Source organism: Bufo bufo, chromosome 6 (genome assembly GCF_905171765.1).
Source record: "Bufo bufo chromosome 6, aBufBuf1.1, whole genome shotgun sequence".
NCBI classification, from domain to species: Eukaryota; Metazoa; Chordata; class Amphibia; order Anura; family Bufonidae; genus Bufo; species Bufo bufo.
The window spans coordinates 24,636,564-24,654,836 of record NC_053394.1 but is presented as its reverse complement, the minus strand read 5'-3'; positions in this window follow the sequence as shown (position 1 = coordinate 24,654,836).

The window sequence follows — 18,273 nt, the reverse complement described above, 5'->3', positions numbered from 1 at the left end:
GGTTTTCCGGGACTTTAATATCAATGGTGGGGGTCTGACACCTGGCACCCCCTGCAGATCCGCAGGTTGAAGAGAAGGCCACATGCCCATTGTTTACTTCCACACTGTTGACATTGCAGCGGCGAGCTTAAAAGAAGGCATCCATCCCATTCACTTCATTGAGAGACACGTATCTGAAGTGCAAGGGGGCTGCAGTGTTAGATTTCATAATCTACATTATAATCAGAGATTTTAATAAATAAAATACAAGTTACGTATAATAAATATTTTCCTACAAAACTATATTTCAATCTTCTCAGCTCCTTCTGCTCTATAACATGCTGCACAGATTGCACTGCATTTCATGGTGAAAGGTTTTCTTTAACAAAACACTGATCATATTCCATTCCCTCTTTTAAATGGAGAGCTATTGGTGGCAGAGGTAACCCAATGCTCCTGTACTTTGCATCCATATGTTTTCTACCTACGTTGACACCATTTTCACTGCATACTCTCCATAATGCAGACAGTCCTTCTTTTAGCTCTTATTGTGACCTCTTTCTCAGGAATAACCCTCAATGGCTTTGCAGCGGCTGTCAATATAAGGGACTGGAAATTCAAAGCTGATCTGAAAGCTTCTGATTACTATTTAGCTATTGTTGCCTTATCCAATCTCTCTCACCAGTTGTGGTTAGGATTCACGTGGCTCTGTGATGATGGCTGGAATTATGACACCTTCTGCCAAATTACCTTTGCCCTGAAGATGATGTCCACTCAATATAGCATTGCAGTGGCTGGAGGTATGTGCTGGTTTTATTGTGCCAAAATAGCTGGGTTTACCCACTGGTTACCGAAGATGTATAGCCGACTGTATCTTAAATCACCCAGGGTTGTCATCGGTCGCATCATCATTGTGTGCACCACCCTGGGGTTACCACTATTCTGGATGAAAAAGCTAGAACCGTCTACCAGCTCAGACTCTTCTTTCCACAACTCAAGTTCCTTATATGATTGGCAATTGGAAGAATATTTTGAAGTGTATAAAATTTTAGTTTTGATTGCTGGTTATACACTTCCGGTCTTGCAAAGTTTGTTTTCTGCTGGTCGTATTACATTATCTCTCATGAAGCACATGAAGAGGATGCGAGGCACCATGGAGAAAAAGCATGGCGTTCTCATAGAAGCCCACCGCCGTGCTGCCATTACGGTGTTGTCTTTGCTTGTGTTAATCCTTGTGCGCTTTGTGACTTCTGTTATTATTCTGATGGAGGTGTTTCCTCAACAAGATTTCCGCTCAACTCTCTGTAAAGTTATCTCTAGCTTGTATGCACCGATGCTTGGGATTGTCCTTGTTACAGGTAATTCCAAACTCAGGAGAGTGGCAAGCGAGATCAGAAGGAAAATAATTGGGACGTTAAAGCTACAAACATCAAAAAAAGAAAACAATCCGTCCATCAGATAAAACCTTACTTCAGTTGTTTCACAATAAATAGCAGTTTCTTTTTACGCTGAGTTTATATATTGTACATACGATAATCTGTACGATTGAGCAGTGAGGACCAATTAAAGGGAATATGTCTTCACAAAATTACCTATTGTTTAAATTACGTTTTTATGTTTAACATATTTTTTAAGAATTTTTGATGATGTAATTTTTAATTTTCCATGTCAATATATATATATTTAAACAAAAATCATAAAATCCTGCAGTTTTCACACTGGCCACTAGGCCTAATAACATGTGCCACTTCTTGGTCTATATAGATTACTTGACTGCAGTTACCTGCTTATCTGTCATTCTAATCCTACCTGTAATGATACCACCTCTGTCTATAGATAAGACAGGATCCACCATTCACAGTAGGTGATTGTCAAAGCTTATCTTTTCTTCCCTTGTACAATGACCTCTGCACAGGTCACAGAGCGTGCCTAGAAAACTCTCCTATAGAAGTCAATGAGGTTAGCTCTAGGGATGAGCGAACCCGAACTGTATAGTTCGGGTTCGTACCGAATTTTGGGGTGTCCGTGACACGGACCCAAACCCTTTCGTAAAAGTCCGGGTTCGGTGTTCGGCGCTTTCTTGGCGCTTTTTGAAGGGCTGCAAAGCAGCCAATCAACAAGCGTCATACTACTTGCCCCAAGAGGCCATCACAGCCTTGCCTACTATTGGCATGGCTGTGATTGGCCAGTGCAGCATGTGACCCAGCCTCTATATAAGCTTGGGTCACGTAGCGCTGCACGTCACTCTGCTGATTCAAGCATAGGGAGAGGTTGCTGCTGCGACGTTAAGGCGAGATTAGGCAGATTAACTCCTCCAAAAGACTTAATTCAGTGATCGATCTCCAGCTGTGGATCATTGAAGTGCTGATATTCAATTGCTCACTTTTTTTAGGCTGCCCAGAGCGTTTTTATATCACTTTTTTCTGGGGTGATCGGCGGCCATTTTGTGGCTTGTGGTGCGCCAACACAAGCTATCACCAAGTGCATTTAACCATCAATAGTGTGGTTATTTTGTGCTATATCCTACATCAGGTGCAGGCTGAGCCTGTGTCACCCAAGTGCATTTAACCATCAACAGTGTGGATATTTTTTGGCCATATACTACATCAGGTGCAGGCTGAGCCTGTGTCACCCAAGTGCATTTAACCATCAACAGTGTGGTTATTTTTTGGCCATATACTACATCAGGTGCAGGCTGAGCCTGTGTCACCCAAGTGCATTTAACCATCAACAGTGTGGTTATTTTTTGGCCATATACTACATCAGGTGCAGGCTGAGCCTGTGTCACCCAAGTGCATTTAACCATCAATAGTGTGGTTATTTTTTGGCCATATACTACATCAGGGGCAAGTTGAGCCTGTCACCCAGCGCCTAAAAAATAGGCCTGACATTTATATTCAACCAAATCTGTACTGTTTTAGCTGGTCAAATTATTTGTAGTGACCGTAAAAGCACAGTTTTTGTTCTGGGTTGAAAAACTATTCCCAAATTTGCCATTCTCAAAATTAGTAGTTTCTGTTATATCAGGCCTACTTTAAATCTATCCCAAAAAGTATATCTTAGATTCAAGGTGCTGATAGTGTCATTCTGAAAAACTTAACACACACGCTACCGTGCAGATACAAGTCTAAGGCTCCATTCACACGTCCGCAATGTGTTTTGCGGATACACGGAGACACGGATCCGCAAAACACGGAAAGCGGCAATGTGTGTTCCGCATTTTGCGGGCCGCACATTGCCGACATAATAGAATATGCCTGTTCTTGTCCGCAATTGCGGACAAGAATAGGACATGTTCTATTTTTTTGCGGAAACGGAAGCACGGATGCGGAAGTGCGGATCCACAAATGTGGATGCGGACAGCACATTCCGTCCCCATAGAGAATGAATGGGTCCGCACCCTTTCCGCAAAATTGCGGAAAGGTTGCGGACACATTTTGCGGACGTGTGAATGGAGCCTAATTCTGTGATTAAAGGTATATCTGTCACACAGCGTGTAAAAAATAGGCCTGGCATTTATATTCAACCAAATCTGTACTGTTTTAGCTGGTCAAGTTATATTTAGTGACCGTAAAAGCACAGTTTTTGTTCTGGGTTGAAAAACTATTCCCAAATTTGCCATTCTCATAAATAAGTAGTTTCTGCTATATCAGGCCTACTTTAAATCTATCCCAAAAAGGATATCTTTGATTCAAGGTGCTGATAGTGTCATTCTGAAAAACTTAACACACACGCTACCGTGCAGATACAAGTCTAATTCTGTGATTAAAGGTATATCTGTCACACAGCGCGTAAAAAATAGGCCTCACATTTATATTCAACCAAATCTGTCATTACTTGTGTGCCTGTATTAGTGTAATACGGTACCTAAATAGATAGCCAGACAGTGTTAGGTGTCTGTAAAAAAAAGGCCTGAATTTTAATTCAATACATTGGCCCGAATAATATTTTTCTTATTGTGGTGAACGTTAACAATGAGGAAAACAACAAGTAAGGGACGCGGACGTGGACATGGTCGTGGTGGTGTTAGTGGACCCTCTGGTGCTGGGAGAGGACGTGGCCATTCTGCCACAGCCACACGTCCTAGTGTACCAACTACCTCAGGTCCCAGTAGCCGCCAGAATTTACAGGGATATTTGGTGGGGCCCAATGCCGTTCTAAGGATGGTAAGGCCTGAGCAGGTACAGGCATTAGTCAATTGGGTGGCCGACAGTGCATCCAGCACGTTCACATTATCTCCCACCCAGTCTTCTGCAGAAAGCGCACAGATGGCGCATGAAAACCAAGCCCATCAGTCTGTCACATCACCCCCATGCATATCAGGGAAACTGTCTGAGCCTCAAGTTATGCAGCAGTCTCTTATGCTGTTTGAAGACTCTGCTGCCAGGGTTTCCCAAGGGCATCCACCTAGCCCTTCCCCAGGGGTAGAAAAGATAGAATGCACTAACGCACAACCACTTATGTTTCCTGATGATGAGGACATGGGAATACCACCTCAGCACGTCTCTGATGATGACGAAACACAGGTGCCAACTGCTGCGTCTTTCTGCAGTGTGCAGACTGAACAGGAGGTCAGGGATCAAGACTGGGTGGAAGACGATGCAGGGGACGATGAGGTCCTAGACCCCACATGGAATGAAGGTCGTGCCACTGACTTTCACAGTTCAGAGGAAGAGGCAGTGGTGAGACCGAGCCAACAGTGTAGCAAAAGAGGGAGCAGTGGGCAAAATCAGAACACCCGCCGCCAAGAGACTCCGCCTGCTACTGACCGCCGCCATCTGGGACCGAGCACTCCAAAGGCAGCTTCAAGGAGTTCCCTGGCATGGCACTTCTTCAAACAATGTGCTGACGACAAGACCCGAGTGGTTTGCACGCTGTGCCATCAGAGCCTGAAGCGAGGCATTAACGTTCTGAACCTTAGCACAACCTGCATGACCAGGCACCTGCATGCAAAGCATGAACTGCAGTGGAGTAAACACCTTAAAAACAAAGAAGTCACTCAGGCTCCCCCTGCTACCTCTTCTGCTGCTGCCGCCTCGGCCTCTTCTGCTGCTGCCGCCGCCTCGGCCTCTTCCTCCGCCTCTGGAGGAACGTTGGCACCTGCCGCCCAGCAAACATGGGATGTACCACCAACACCCCCACCTGCGTCACCAAGCATCTCAACCATGTCACACGGCAGCGTTCAGCTCTCCATCTCACAAACATTTGAGAGAAAGCGTAAATTCCCACCTAGCCACCCTCGATCCCTGGCCCTGAATGCCAGCATTTCTAAACTACTGGCCTATGAAATGCTGTCATTTAGGCTGGTGGACACACACAGCTTCAAACAGCTCATGTCGCTTGCTGTCCCACAGTATGTTGTTCCCAGCCGGCACTACTTCTCCAAGAGAGCCGCTCCTTCCCTGCACAACCAAGTGTCCGATAAAATCAAGTGTGCACTGCGCAACGCCATCTGTGGCAAGGTCCACCTAACCACAGATACGTGGACCAGTAAGCACGGCCAGGGACGCTATATCTCCCTAACTGCACACTGGGTAAATGTAGTGGCGGCTGGGCCCCAGGCGGAGAGCTGTTTGGCGCACGTCCTTCCGCCGCCAAGGATCGCAGGGCAACATTCTTTGCCTCCTGTCTCCTCCTCCTCCTACTCAGCTTCCTCCTCCTCTTCTTCCACCTGCTCATCCAGTCAGCCACACACCTTCACCACCAACTTCAGCACAGCCCGGGGTAAACGTCAGCAGGCCGTTCTGAAACTCATATGTTTGGGGGACAGGCCCCACACCGCACAGGAGTTGTGGCGGGGTATAGAACAACAGACCGACGAGTGGTTGCTGCCGGTGAGCCTCAAGCCCGGCCTGGTGGTGTGCGATAATGGGCAAAATCTCGTTGCAGCTCTGGGACTAGCCGGTTTGACGCACATCCCTTGCCTGGCGCATGTGCTGAATTTGGTGGTGCAGAAGTTCATTCGCAACTACCCCGACATGTCAGAGCTGCTGCATAAAGTGCGGGCCGTCTGTTCGCGCTTCCGGCGTTCACACCCTGCCGCTGCTCGCCTGTCTGCGCTACAGCGTAACTTCGGCCTTCCCGCTCACCGCCTCATATGCGACGTGCCCACCAGGTGGAACTCCACCTTGCACATGCTGGACAGACTGTGCGAGCAGCAGCAGGCCATAGTGGAGTTTCAGCTGCAGCACGCACAGGTCAGTCGCACTGCGGATCAGCCCCACTTCCCCACCAATGACTGGGCCTCCATGCGAGACCTGTGTGCCCTGTTGCGCTGTTTCGAGTACTCCACCAACATGGCCAGTGGCGATGACGCCGTTATCAGCGAACATTTCCGGGAAGTTCGGCCGAACTTCTCGAACCCGAACATCCAGGTGTTCGCTCAACTCTAGTTAGCTCCTGTCCACTGTGTCTATGGACCATGGAGCTGCCTTAAAGCAATTTTCGTAATTTTCTTAAGATGGTCGCCCCCATAATCATGTTCAGGAAATAGAATAAAGAAATCTGCAATCAGAAAATAAAAACTGATTAGAAAAAATGATATGTGTCGCTATCTGGTTTTAACCGGCAGATAACATTTTTGATGACACATTTCCTTTAAGAGCAATCTATAAATTACAACATTACACATGCAGCATATTAAATACAATGAGTGTAAATAGCATGTGTGAGTTACACAAACCTTACATTGAAGAAGCAAATTCAGGAGCATGTAAGAGATTCAGACAACCCTACTACTCCTCTAATGTATCTCACCATTTTCAGCCTGACCAGGGAGGCAAATGGACAAGACAACTACTTAAACAGGTTATCTCATGACTAATGTAAAAAATGAAAATCAAACATCATATACTAAATGACCATCTCTTGCTAACAAAGCTAGAACCAGCCCTACATAGTAACATAGTATATAAGGCCGAAAAAAGCCCTCTGTCCATCCAGTTCGGCCTGTCATCCTGCAAGTTGATCCAGAGGAAGGCAGAAAAAAAACCTGTGAGGTAGAAGCCAATTTTCCCCACTTAAAGGGTTTCTACCACCAGATTTTGACATATTTAGCTGTCTGACACTAGCGATCTGCTAGTGTCTGCTGTACCTAACCGTGTTCTTGTATTACCTTTGTCTGCTACGGTTAACCTTAAAAACTTACTTTTATTGATATGCAAATGAGCCTCTAGGTGCTATGTGGGCGTCTTTTCAGCAGAGGCTCCGTCTACTCTCCATGTCTACCGCCCATCTCGTCCCTCCAGCCCGCCCCTCTCGTCTAGATTGACAGCGTACTTCGCTCCATCTCGGCCGAATTCTCGCGCCTGCGCCGTGCGTTTCTGTATTCGGCACAGTGACTGTCGGACCGCTCCCTGCGCCGAAGATGGTGGTAGAAACCCTTTAAGGGGGAAAAAATTCCCAAACAATCAGAATAACTCCCTGGATCAACGACCCCTCTCTAGTAGCTATAGCCTGTAATATTATTATGTCAGTGTAAGGCCTCAGGCACACGACCGGTGTGTGCATCCGTGGCCGTTGTTCCGTTTCCCGTGATTTTCTGCAGACCCATTGACTTTCAGTGGGTCCGTTGAAAACTCGGAAAATGCACCGTTGTTCATCCGCGGCCGTGATCCGTGTTTCCTGTCCGTCAAAAAATATGACCTGTCCTATTTTTTGGACGGACAACGGTTCACGGACCCATTCAAGTCAATGGGTCCGTGAAAAAACACGGATGCACACAAGATTGGCATCCGCGTCCGTGGCCGTAGGCTACTTTCACACAGACGGATCCGCAGATCCGTCTGCATAAAAGCTTTTTCAGAGCTGAGTTTTCACTTCGTGAAAACTCAGATCCGACAGTATATTCTAACACAGAGACGTTTCCATAGTGATGGGGACGCTTCAAGTTAGAATATACTACGAACTGTGTACATGACTGCCCCCTGCTGCCTGACAGCACCCGATCTCTAACAGGGGGCTGTGTTCCGCACAATTAACCCCTCAAGGCACCCCCCCTCCCCAGTTTTAAATTCATTGGTGGCCAGTGGGCCCCCCTCCCTCCCCTGTATTACTGTACATTCATTGGTGGCCAGTGGGCCCCCCCTCTCTCCCCTGTATTACTGTACATTCATTGGTGGCCAGTGGGCCCCCCCTCTCTCCCCTGTATTACTGTACATTCGTTGGTGGCCAGTGGGCCCCCCCTCCCTCCCCTGTATTACTGTACATTCATTGGTGGCCAGTGTGGCCCCCCCTCCCTCCCCCTCCTAATTAAAATCCCCCCCCCCATCATTGGTGGCAGCGGAGAGTTCCGATCGGAGTCCCAGTTTAATCGCTGGGGCTCCGATCGGTAACCATGGCAACCAGGACGCTACTGCAATCCTGGTTGCCATGGTTACTTAGCAAGTTTTAGAAGCATTATACTTACCTGCGAGCTGCGATGTCTGTGACCGGCCTGGCGCTCCTCCTACTGGTAAGTGACAGGTCTGTGCTATAAGCAATGCACCGCACAGACCTTAGGAATTTTGTCTAGGGGGGGTCCAAAAGACAAAAAAATGTGGCAGGTGTAGTGCGCTGTGCCGAATCTTTTGCCTGCCCATTTTTTAAATGCGGGGGGGGGGGGGGGGGGGGGGCGTAGTGTGTTGCGCTGATTCTTTTACTTGGCCATTTCTAAAAGCTCCTTAGGGACAGAACAATGCGGTGCGCGCCCATTATTAAAAGCCCCTCCTACATATAATAGGCCACTCCCAACAAACACTGTACAGCTGAAATTCTATAGTTGAGGCCTGTCTACACATCATATGGAGAGGGGGGGGGGTCTGTCCTGGCTGCACTGCCTGCTCATACAACAAGCTACAGCCAGGAAGCTCCTCCGCTCTCCTCCCTCCCCAGATCCTGCTCAAGGCCTGTGGTTCCCCTCACCATCTGCCACCCGCCCCCGTGGCCTGCTGCCCCCTTTGGCCGTCCTCACCCAGCTCTGAATCCTCCTTCTGCAAATAGCAGGGGGGGGGGGGAGCCGGAGCATCTCCTCTCCTACATAGCGCCACATACCTCTTACATCCAGTGATGTCCCCTTTGTTGTAGACGTTCTCTTTCCTCATCTTCTCCATTCAGACCAGACCGCCATGATGATTTTTCAGCCATCTCCTGTCTCTGCAGAGATTAACAAACAGACATTAGTTTCCCACATTTTCATCATCTTAACATCTTCTGAACACCCTTTCCTGCCACCCCCAATACTATACTGCAGAGAAAGTCCCCCTGGGAATACTACTACCACACAGATAGTGCCCCCTTCAACAATTATTGGCACACAGTGCTCTAAAAAATAACTGCGCCCAGACACTAATAGTATAAAGATAATGTCCCCCAAAAATTATTGTGCTAAGCTGATACTGTGCCAGGGTGCCCCCCAAAGTAACAGTGCTCCCCAAAATCCCACCAATAGAAATAATTCTCTGCCAGAGCACACTTAGTAGTAATAATGCCCCTATAGTGCCCATACTAGTAATCATGTTCCTCATAGCCCCCCAGTAGTAGTAAAGCTCCGCATAATACCTCCTAGTAGTAATAATTCTCCCTATAATATGACAGTACATGAAATACCCCCGCTTAGTGCCCGCTGTTGAGCTAATGTCCCCATAATGTATGCCAGTATAAAATACCCTATATAGTGCCCCAGTAAATGCCCTCATAGTGCTCCTCTCCCCCTTCCCCATAGTGTCCCCCATAATATGCACGTAAAAAATGCCCCTTCTAAGTGCCACCATATGCCCCAATAGTGCTCCACTCCCCCATAGTGCCCCCAAATAATGCCCCATAGTGCCGCACTCCCCTATAGTCTCTCATAATGTGCCAGTAAAAAAAAGCCCCTTTAGACCCCCCAGATGCCCCCATAGTGCTCCTGTCCCCCATGGTGCCCCCCCCCCCATAATTTGCCAGTAAAAAATGCCCCTTCTAAGTGCCACCATATGCCCCAATAGTGCTCCACTCCCCCATAGTGCCTCCCATAATGTGCCAGTAAAAAATGCCCCCTTAGTGCCACCAGATGCCATAATGCCCCCCATAATGTGCCAATAAGAAAATAAAGGCCCCTTTAGAACCTCCACTTCCCTATAGTGCCCCCGAATAATGCCCCTATAGTGCAGCCAGATGTCCCATAGTGCCGTTCTCCCCTATAGTGCCCCCCATAATGTGTCAATAAAAAAAAGCCATATGTCACAGAAATTGTAAGCTATTCAATTAAAATATAACTTTTAATAGATAATGTTAATAGAGGTATAATTTTCCAAAATTTCTTGATATATTTTCACTTGATATTTATCAATTGCCAGAATAAAGGTAGAAACAAGACCCACCGTGGACTTCAATGCAGTAGGTCATATGATAAGGAAGGTAAGAGGTGTAGCACTTACAGTTAGATGTTTTCTAAGTGAGATCCGGTGAGGTCAGGAGGAACAAGTATCCCTGTTGATACCCTAAGGTGTCTACCCCTGCCTACAGGCAGAGCACCCGCCCCGAAAGGGGCGACCCCACCTCTCGGTGGCTAAACCCTTTTCTTACCCTCACGTGACCCTAGATGTTACCTCACGGCGGGTTCAAATGTTCTCCTCTGTTGAATAGGACAAAGGTGTCAGTCCTAAATGATGGAATTTTTGTTGACCCGACGCGTTTCCCCAAGTCAGTCCTTGGTTCCTCAGGGGACCATGATGGTTAAATTCACGTAGCCGAAGGATGGTGGCTATATGCTTGCAGTGGCTGATGATCTGCCCCTTTAGAGCCCCCATAGTGCTCCTCTCCCCCATGGTGCGCCAGTAAGAAATGCCCCCAGAGTGCCACCCCCCAAAAAAATTGGGCTCTAAGAATTGTCAGATGCCCCCATAGTGCCAGCTCCCCACCTCCAAAAATAAAAAATTAAAAAAAAAGAATTACCTCCATCAGCAGCGATGTGAAGCAGGCCTCTTCCGGCCTATGTCCCTGCTGTGTGCTGCCCGGCTCAGGCGACGCGATGATGACGTCATCGCGCCGCCTGAGCGGCCTCTGATAGGCTGCAGGCATTAGTGCCTGCGGCCTATCAGAAGAACAGGGGAGGGACACGCCTCTCCCTCCCCTGCCGCAGCACAGGCATCTGTATCACTGATTTTCAGCGATACAGATGAATATGGAGATGAGCGCTTCTCTCCTACTGCCCCCCCCTTCCCGCACCGCTGCCGCAATTACATCCAGGGCCGCGCCGCCTGTGGTGATCTGCAGTGCGGCCCTGAGGGATAAAAAAAATTAATATTGGCTGGTTGTTCTAGGGGGGGGGGGGGGGGGGGGGGGGGGGGGGGGGGGGGGGGTCCAGACCTGCTGGACCCCCCCCTGTAGGTGCGCCACTGCCTGTACCTCACATGGATCCAGAGATCTCCACATTCATTGCTCTGCTAGATTTATATCAAGCTGACAGCTCAAGGGGAGTGTCTTTTCTGTGGCAGCAAATGGGGGCATGTCCATTCTGCTGCAGCTCTCTCCCTATCACAACTCAGGAAGCAGTTGAAGGTTGAAACAGAGCATGTGCAGCCATCTCAGTGAGCAGGACAAAGAAAGAGAACAAACAGCAGGTGGCGCTATACAGATAGATTTTATTGAATAGCTCAGTAGCAGGAGCGGACATACCGCCTGTGCAGCCAGTTTGGCTGCACAGGGGCCCAGTTTAAGAGAGAAGGGGGGGGGTCCTGTGCAGCTTCGGTGGCAGGGCAGCTTAGGCTACTTTCAAACTAGCGTTAATATTTTCCGGTATTGAGATCCGTCATAGGGTCTCAATCAGTGGCGGATCCAGAGCCTGGTCTCGAGAGGGGCACTTCCAGATTATTTTCTGTCCGCCGCCACAAAACAATGGTGCTTATAGAACAGACTACACAGTGTAGAGGTATACTGTATATTGTGTGGCACAGTGTAGAGGTATACTGTATATTGTGTGGCACAGTGTAGAGGTATACTGTATATTGTGTGGCACAGTGTAGAGGTATACTGTATATTGTGTGGCACAGTGTAGAGGTATACTGTATATTGTGTGGCACAGTATAGAGGTATACTGTATATTGTGCGGCACAGTGTAGAGGTATACTGTATATTGTGCGGCACAGTGTAGAGGTATACTGTATATTGTGTGGCACAGTATAGAGGTATACTGTATATTGTGCGGCACAGTGTAGAGGTATACTGTATATTGTGTGGCACAGTGTAGAGGTATACTGTATATTGTGTGGCACAGTGTAGAGGTATACTGTATATTGTGTGGCACAGTGTAGAGGTATACTGTATATTGTGGGGCACAGTGTAGCGGTATACTGTATATTGTGTGGCACAGTGTAGAGGTATACTGTATATTGTGTGGCACAGTGTAGAGGTATACTGTATATTGTGTGGCACAGTGTAGCGGTATACTGTATATTGTGCGGCACAGTGTAGAGGTATACTGTATATTGTGTGGCACAGTGTAGAGGTATACTGTATATTGTGTGGCACAGTGTAGGCTATATGTGTATAACATAAACATATTTCACATGAAAACTTACAATTACTTGGCTTGGCCCTTGGGGATCTTGGACACCACTTCAACACTTTGGCCGGGGGCTGGGTGGAGCTGATGTTGTGTTTTATCCTAATGAGAAAGATTTCATAATAAGGATTTGGAGAAGGGGCAGAGGAATAGCAGAGCAGGGAGAGGCCGGTGCTGCTACTAGGGGGCTCATACCATGGGGGAGTAATAAAGCCCACCTTAATGCCCCCCCAGTAGAAATAATTCTCCTTATAATGTCACAGTGCAAAAAATACCCCCTTGTAATGCCCCCAGTTGAGCTAATGTCCCCATTGTGCCCCCATAATGTGCAAGTATAAAATACCCCTTCTTAGTGCCCCCGTAGATGACCCCATAGTGCTCCTCTCCCCCCTTCCTCATAGTACCCACCATAATGTGTCCCACTATAAAATTCTACTGTACAGAGCCCCCCATATAAAACACCCCTTCTTTGTGGCCTCAGTAGATGCCCCTATAGTGCCGCCAATAATGTGCCAGTAATAACAGCCCCCCCATGTGCCAGTAATAACAGCCCCCCATCATGTGCCAGTAATAACAGCCCCATCATGTGCCAGTAATAACAGCCCCCCCATCATGTGCCAGTAATAACAGCCCCCCATCATGTGCCAGTAATAACAGCCCCATCATGTGCCAGTAATAACAGCCCCCCCATCATGTGCCAGTAATAACAGCCCCCATCATGTGCCAGTAATAACAGCCCCCCATCATGTGCCAGTAATAGCAGCCCCCCCATCATGTGCCAGTAATAATAGCCCCCCCATCATGTGCCAGTAATAACAGCCCCCCATCATGTGCCAGTAATAACAGCCCCCCATCATGTGCCAGTAATAACAGCCCCCCCATCATGTGCCAGTAATAACAGCCCCCCCATCATGTGCCAGTAATAACAGCCCCCCATCATGTGCCAGTAATAACAGCCCCCAGCAATGAAAGCGTTCATCTCCCTGTGCCCCGCCGCCGCCCCCCCCCCCCACACTTCTGAGCAGCTCGGATCCATTCATAACGGATGCAGATGGTTGTATTATCAGTAACGGCAGCGTGTTTGCTGAACCCTGCCGGATCCAGCAAAGACACTAGTGTGAAAGTCGCCTTATCTCTTTATATTCATCTGTATTGCCGTCCTCAGGAGAGCAATACAGATGAATGGTGTGGCGTGGCAGGGGAGAGGCATCTCCCTCCTGTTTCTCTGATAGGCTGCAGGCCTAGTGCCTATAGCCTATCAGAGGCCGACGCAGGCGGCTTAATGATGTCATCACGCAGCCTGAGCCATACAGCTCGGGACACAGGCCAGAAGAGGCCTGCATCGCATCGCTGAAAGCGGCATTGAGGTAAGTATGTGAGTTTATTTTTTTCATTTACGCTATGCTAGGGGCCCTATCTTATATACTGGCACACATGAGGGGCACTATGGAGGGGGAAAAGAACTATGAGTCCCTATCTTATATACTGGCACACGGGGGGCACTATGGAGGGGGAGAAGCACTATGGGGCGCTATCTTATATACTAGCACACATGGGGGGCACTATGGAGGGGAGGAGCACTATGGGGCCCTATCTTATATACTGGCACACATGGGGGCCCTATGGCAGGGGAGGAGCACTATGGGGCCCTATCTTATATACTGGCACACATGGGGGGCACTATGGAGGAGTTCTATGGGGGCCCTATCTTATATACTGGCACACATGGGGGGCAATATGGAGAGGGAGAAGCACTATAGGGGCCCTATCTTATACTGGCACACATGGGGAGTACTATGGGGGCCCTGTCTTATATACTGGCACACATGGGGACACTATGGAGGAGGGGGAGAGGAGCACTATGGGGGCATCTACTGGGGCCCTATCTTATATATTGGCACACATGGGGGCCCTATCTTATATACTGGCACACATAGGGGGCACTATGGAGAAGGGGGGAGCATTATTGGGCATTTACTGGGGGCCCTATCATATACTGGCACTCATGGGGGACACTATGGAGGGTGAGGAGCAGTATGGGGGCCCTATTTTATATACTGGCACAAATAGGGGCACTATGGAGAAGGGGGGAGAGGAGCACTATTGGGGAATTATATAGGGGCATTATACTGGCACACATTATGGGGGCATTTTATACTGGCACATTATGTCAGGCACCATGGGGACAAGGGGAGGAGCACTATATATGAGTATTTTATACTGGCGCAAATTAAAGGGCACTATAGGGGACCTTAGCTCAACTGAGGGCACTAAGAGGGTTTTTTGAGCACACAGTAGGAAGACATTGGCACATTATGAGGGCACTATGGGGACATTGGCTCTGCTGGGGGCATTAAGAGGAGGTATTTTTTATACTGCCAAACAACAGGGCATTTTTATGTACTGGCGTACATTATAAGGGGCATTTTTCTACTTTCACACATTATAAAGAGAATTATTACTACCGGGGGCATTATGGGGGGCTTTATTATAATTGGGGGACTATGAGGAACATGAATACTAGTATGGGCACTATAGGAGCATTATTGCTTTTGGGGCACAGTGGGGACATTATTACTGTTGGGGGCCCTGTTACTACTACATGCAGTCTGGCAGATAATTATTTCTATTGGTGGGACTTTGGGGAGCACTATTACTGTGGGGCACACTGGCACAATATCAGCTTACCACAATTATTTTTGGGGAACATTATGTTTACACTATTAGTGTCAGGGGCACTGTTTCCTGGGCACAGTTATTTTTTAGGCCACTGTGTGCCAATAATTACTGAAGGCGGTACTATCTGTGTAACTAGTATTTTCAATGGGACTGTGTCACGGCTGTAAGTGAGCAACTAGAGCATACACAGAAAATAGAGCTACTGACCGGACCCAAACTAGGGAGGATAAAGGGTGACCCCTGTCAGACCCTCAAAGCTTTCCCTATGCTGCTAAGCACATACCCGGATCCTAATGGTGGAACGAGGCATGCCCGCGTTCCTAAGACTAATGACCACTGTAACCCCTACAATAGTGGAAGGGGCACGGCCACCAGTGCCCTGCTCAGTATATGGAGGGAACCGTGGTCGCCTCGGATCCGGTCAGAAAACAAACAGAGACACTACAATGTCTGCACACTTAGCTGAAGGTGCTGCGGCAGCAGAGAAGACGGATCCAAAGACAGGAGGCAATATCCGGAGTACTTGCTGCAGCAGAACAAAGGTCCAGTGAAATGATAGCATACAAGTGAAGATACTCAAGCAAGAGCTACAACTCAAATGAGAAATATAATCCACACTCTACAAAAGGAGGAGGGGTGATTTAAAGGCAGAGAAATCAAACATAGGAGGAACAGCTGGAAGGAAGGAAACAGAAAGTAATGACCTCATCCCAGGGGCGGAGAAACAGAGCAGTGAGAACTCCTCCAAGCTCTGGTAGTGACATCATCACAGGGGTGGAGAAACAGAGCTGTGAGAACGTCTCAAAGCTCTGGTAGTGACAGTACCCCCCCCTCTACGGGTGGACTCCGGACACCCAGGACCCACCTTCTCAGGATGAGCCCTATGAAATGCCCTGGTGAGGCGAGTGGCTTTAATGTCCGACACCGGAACCCACATCCTCTCCTCAGGACCATAACCCTTCCAATGAACGAGGTACTGAAGAGAACCGCGGACAATGCGAGAGTCCACAATTCTGGAAACCTCAAACTCCAGATTGCCATCAACCAAAATCGGAGGAGGAGGCAAAGAGGAGGGTACCGTGGGCTGGACATATGGTTTTAAGAGAGATCTGTGAAATACATTATGTATCTTCCAAACCCGTGGAAGATCAAGACGGAAGGCAACAGGATTGATGACTGACAAGATTTTATAAGGCCCAATAAACTTGGGACCCAATTTCCAGGAGGGAACCTTCAGTTTAATATTTCTTGTAGACAACCACACCAGATCACCCACATTCAGGTCCGGACCAGGCACACGTCTCTTATCAGCCACACGCTTATACTTCTCACTCATCTTTCTAAGATTACTCTGAATCTTTTGCCAAATGGTAGACAAAGACGAGGAAAATCCGTGATAAAGTCCATGGACAGGTGTGTCCAAGGACGGGAAGGTATGGGTAACGGGAGAAGGGAACCTGAAGGCCGTGAACGAGGGACCTTAGCGCGAGCGCACGTCTCACAAGCAGCCACAAAACCCTCCACCGACTTACGAAGAGCCGGCCACCAAAATCTCAGAGCAATGAGATCTACCGTGGCTCTACTCCCGGGGTGACCAGCAAGAACAGTATCATGATGCTCCTTGAAGAGTTTGTGACGTAGCTCAGGAGGCACAAACAACTTCCCAGAAGGACAACGGGCAGGTGCCTCAGTCTGGGCAGCCTGGACCTCGGCCTCCGAATCAGAATATAGAGCAGAAACAACTACCCCCTCCGCCAAAATGGGACCCGGGTCCTCGGAGTTTCCTCCTCCCGGAAAACAGCGAGAGAGAGCATCAGCCTTCACATTTTTGATCCCAGGGCGGAATGTAACGACAAAATTGAATCTGGAGAAGAACAGAGACCATCTGGCCTGTCTCGGATTCATACGCCTGGCCGACTCCAAGTATGCCAGATTCTTATGGTCGGTAAAAACGGTGATAGGGTGCCTGGCCCCCTCCAACCAATGGCGCCATTCCTCGAAAGCCAACTTGATGGCCAACAACTCCCTATCTCCCACATCATAGTTTTTCTCTGCCGGGGAGAGTTTTTTAGAGAAAAAGGCACAGGGTCGCCATTTGGAGGAGAAGGGCCCTGGGACAAAACCGCACCCACACCCACCTCGGAAGCATCCACCTCAACAATAAAAGGTAAGGAAACATCGGGATGCACCAAGACGGGAGCAGACGCAAAACTCTCTTTAATCTTAGAAAAAGCTGCAAGCGCCTCCTCCGACCAAGAGGAAAAATCCGCCCCCTTTTTTGTCATGTCAGTGAGAGGTTTGACAACAGAGGAATAATTCAAAATGAACTTTCTGTAATAGTTCGCAAAACCCAGAAAGCGCATCAATGCCTTCTGATTCTCGGGAAGCTCCCAATCAAGTACAGCACGGACCTTCTCCGGATCCATGCGAAAACCAGAAGCAGAGAGGAGAAAACCCAGAAATTGAATCTCTGATACCATAAAAACACATTTCTCCAGCTTGGCGTACAATTTATTTTCCAGCAGAATCTGCAGAACCTGAAAAAGATGATCCTGATGGGTCTGAACATCAGGGGAAAAAATCAAAATATCATCAAGATACACCAATACAAATTTCCTCATTAAATGGTAGAAAATACTGTTAACAAAATGCTGAAAGACGGCCGGAGCATTCATCAGGCCGAAAGGCATAACGAGATTCTCGAAATGCCCGTTAGGGGTATTAAAGGCCGTTTTCCATTCACCCCCCTCTCTGACCCTGACCAGGTTGTACGCGCCTCTCAAATCCAATTTGGAAAAAACCTTGGCCCCAACAATTTGGTTGAAGAGGTCCGGGATCAGAGGAAGGGGATAGGGATCGCGAATCGTGATACGGTTCAGCTCCCTAAAATCTAGGCAGGGTCTCAGAGAGCCATCTTTTTTTTTAACAAAAAAAAAAACAGCGGCAACAGGTGATTTTGAGGGACGAATATGCCCCTTATCGAGACTCTCGGAGATATAGGTTCGCATTGCGATTCTTTCCGGTTGTGAGAGATTGTAGAGGCGTGCTTTTGGCAGCTTGGCGCCGGGAATGAGGTTAATGGGACAGTCAAACTC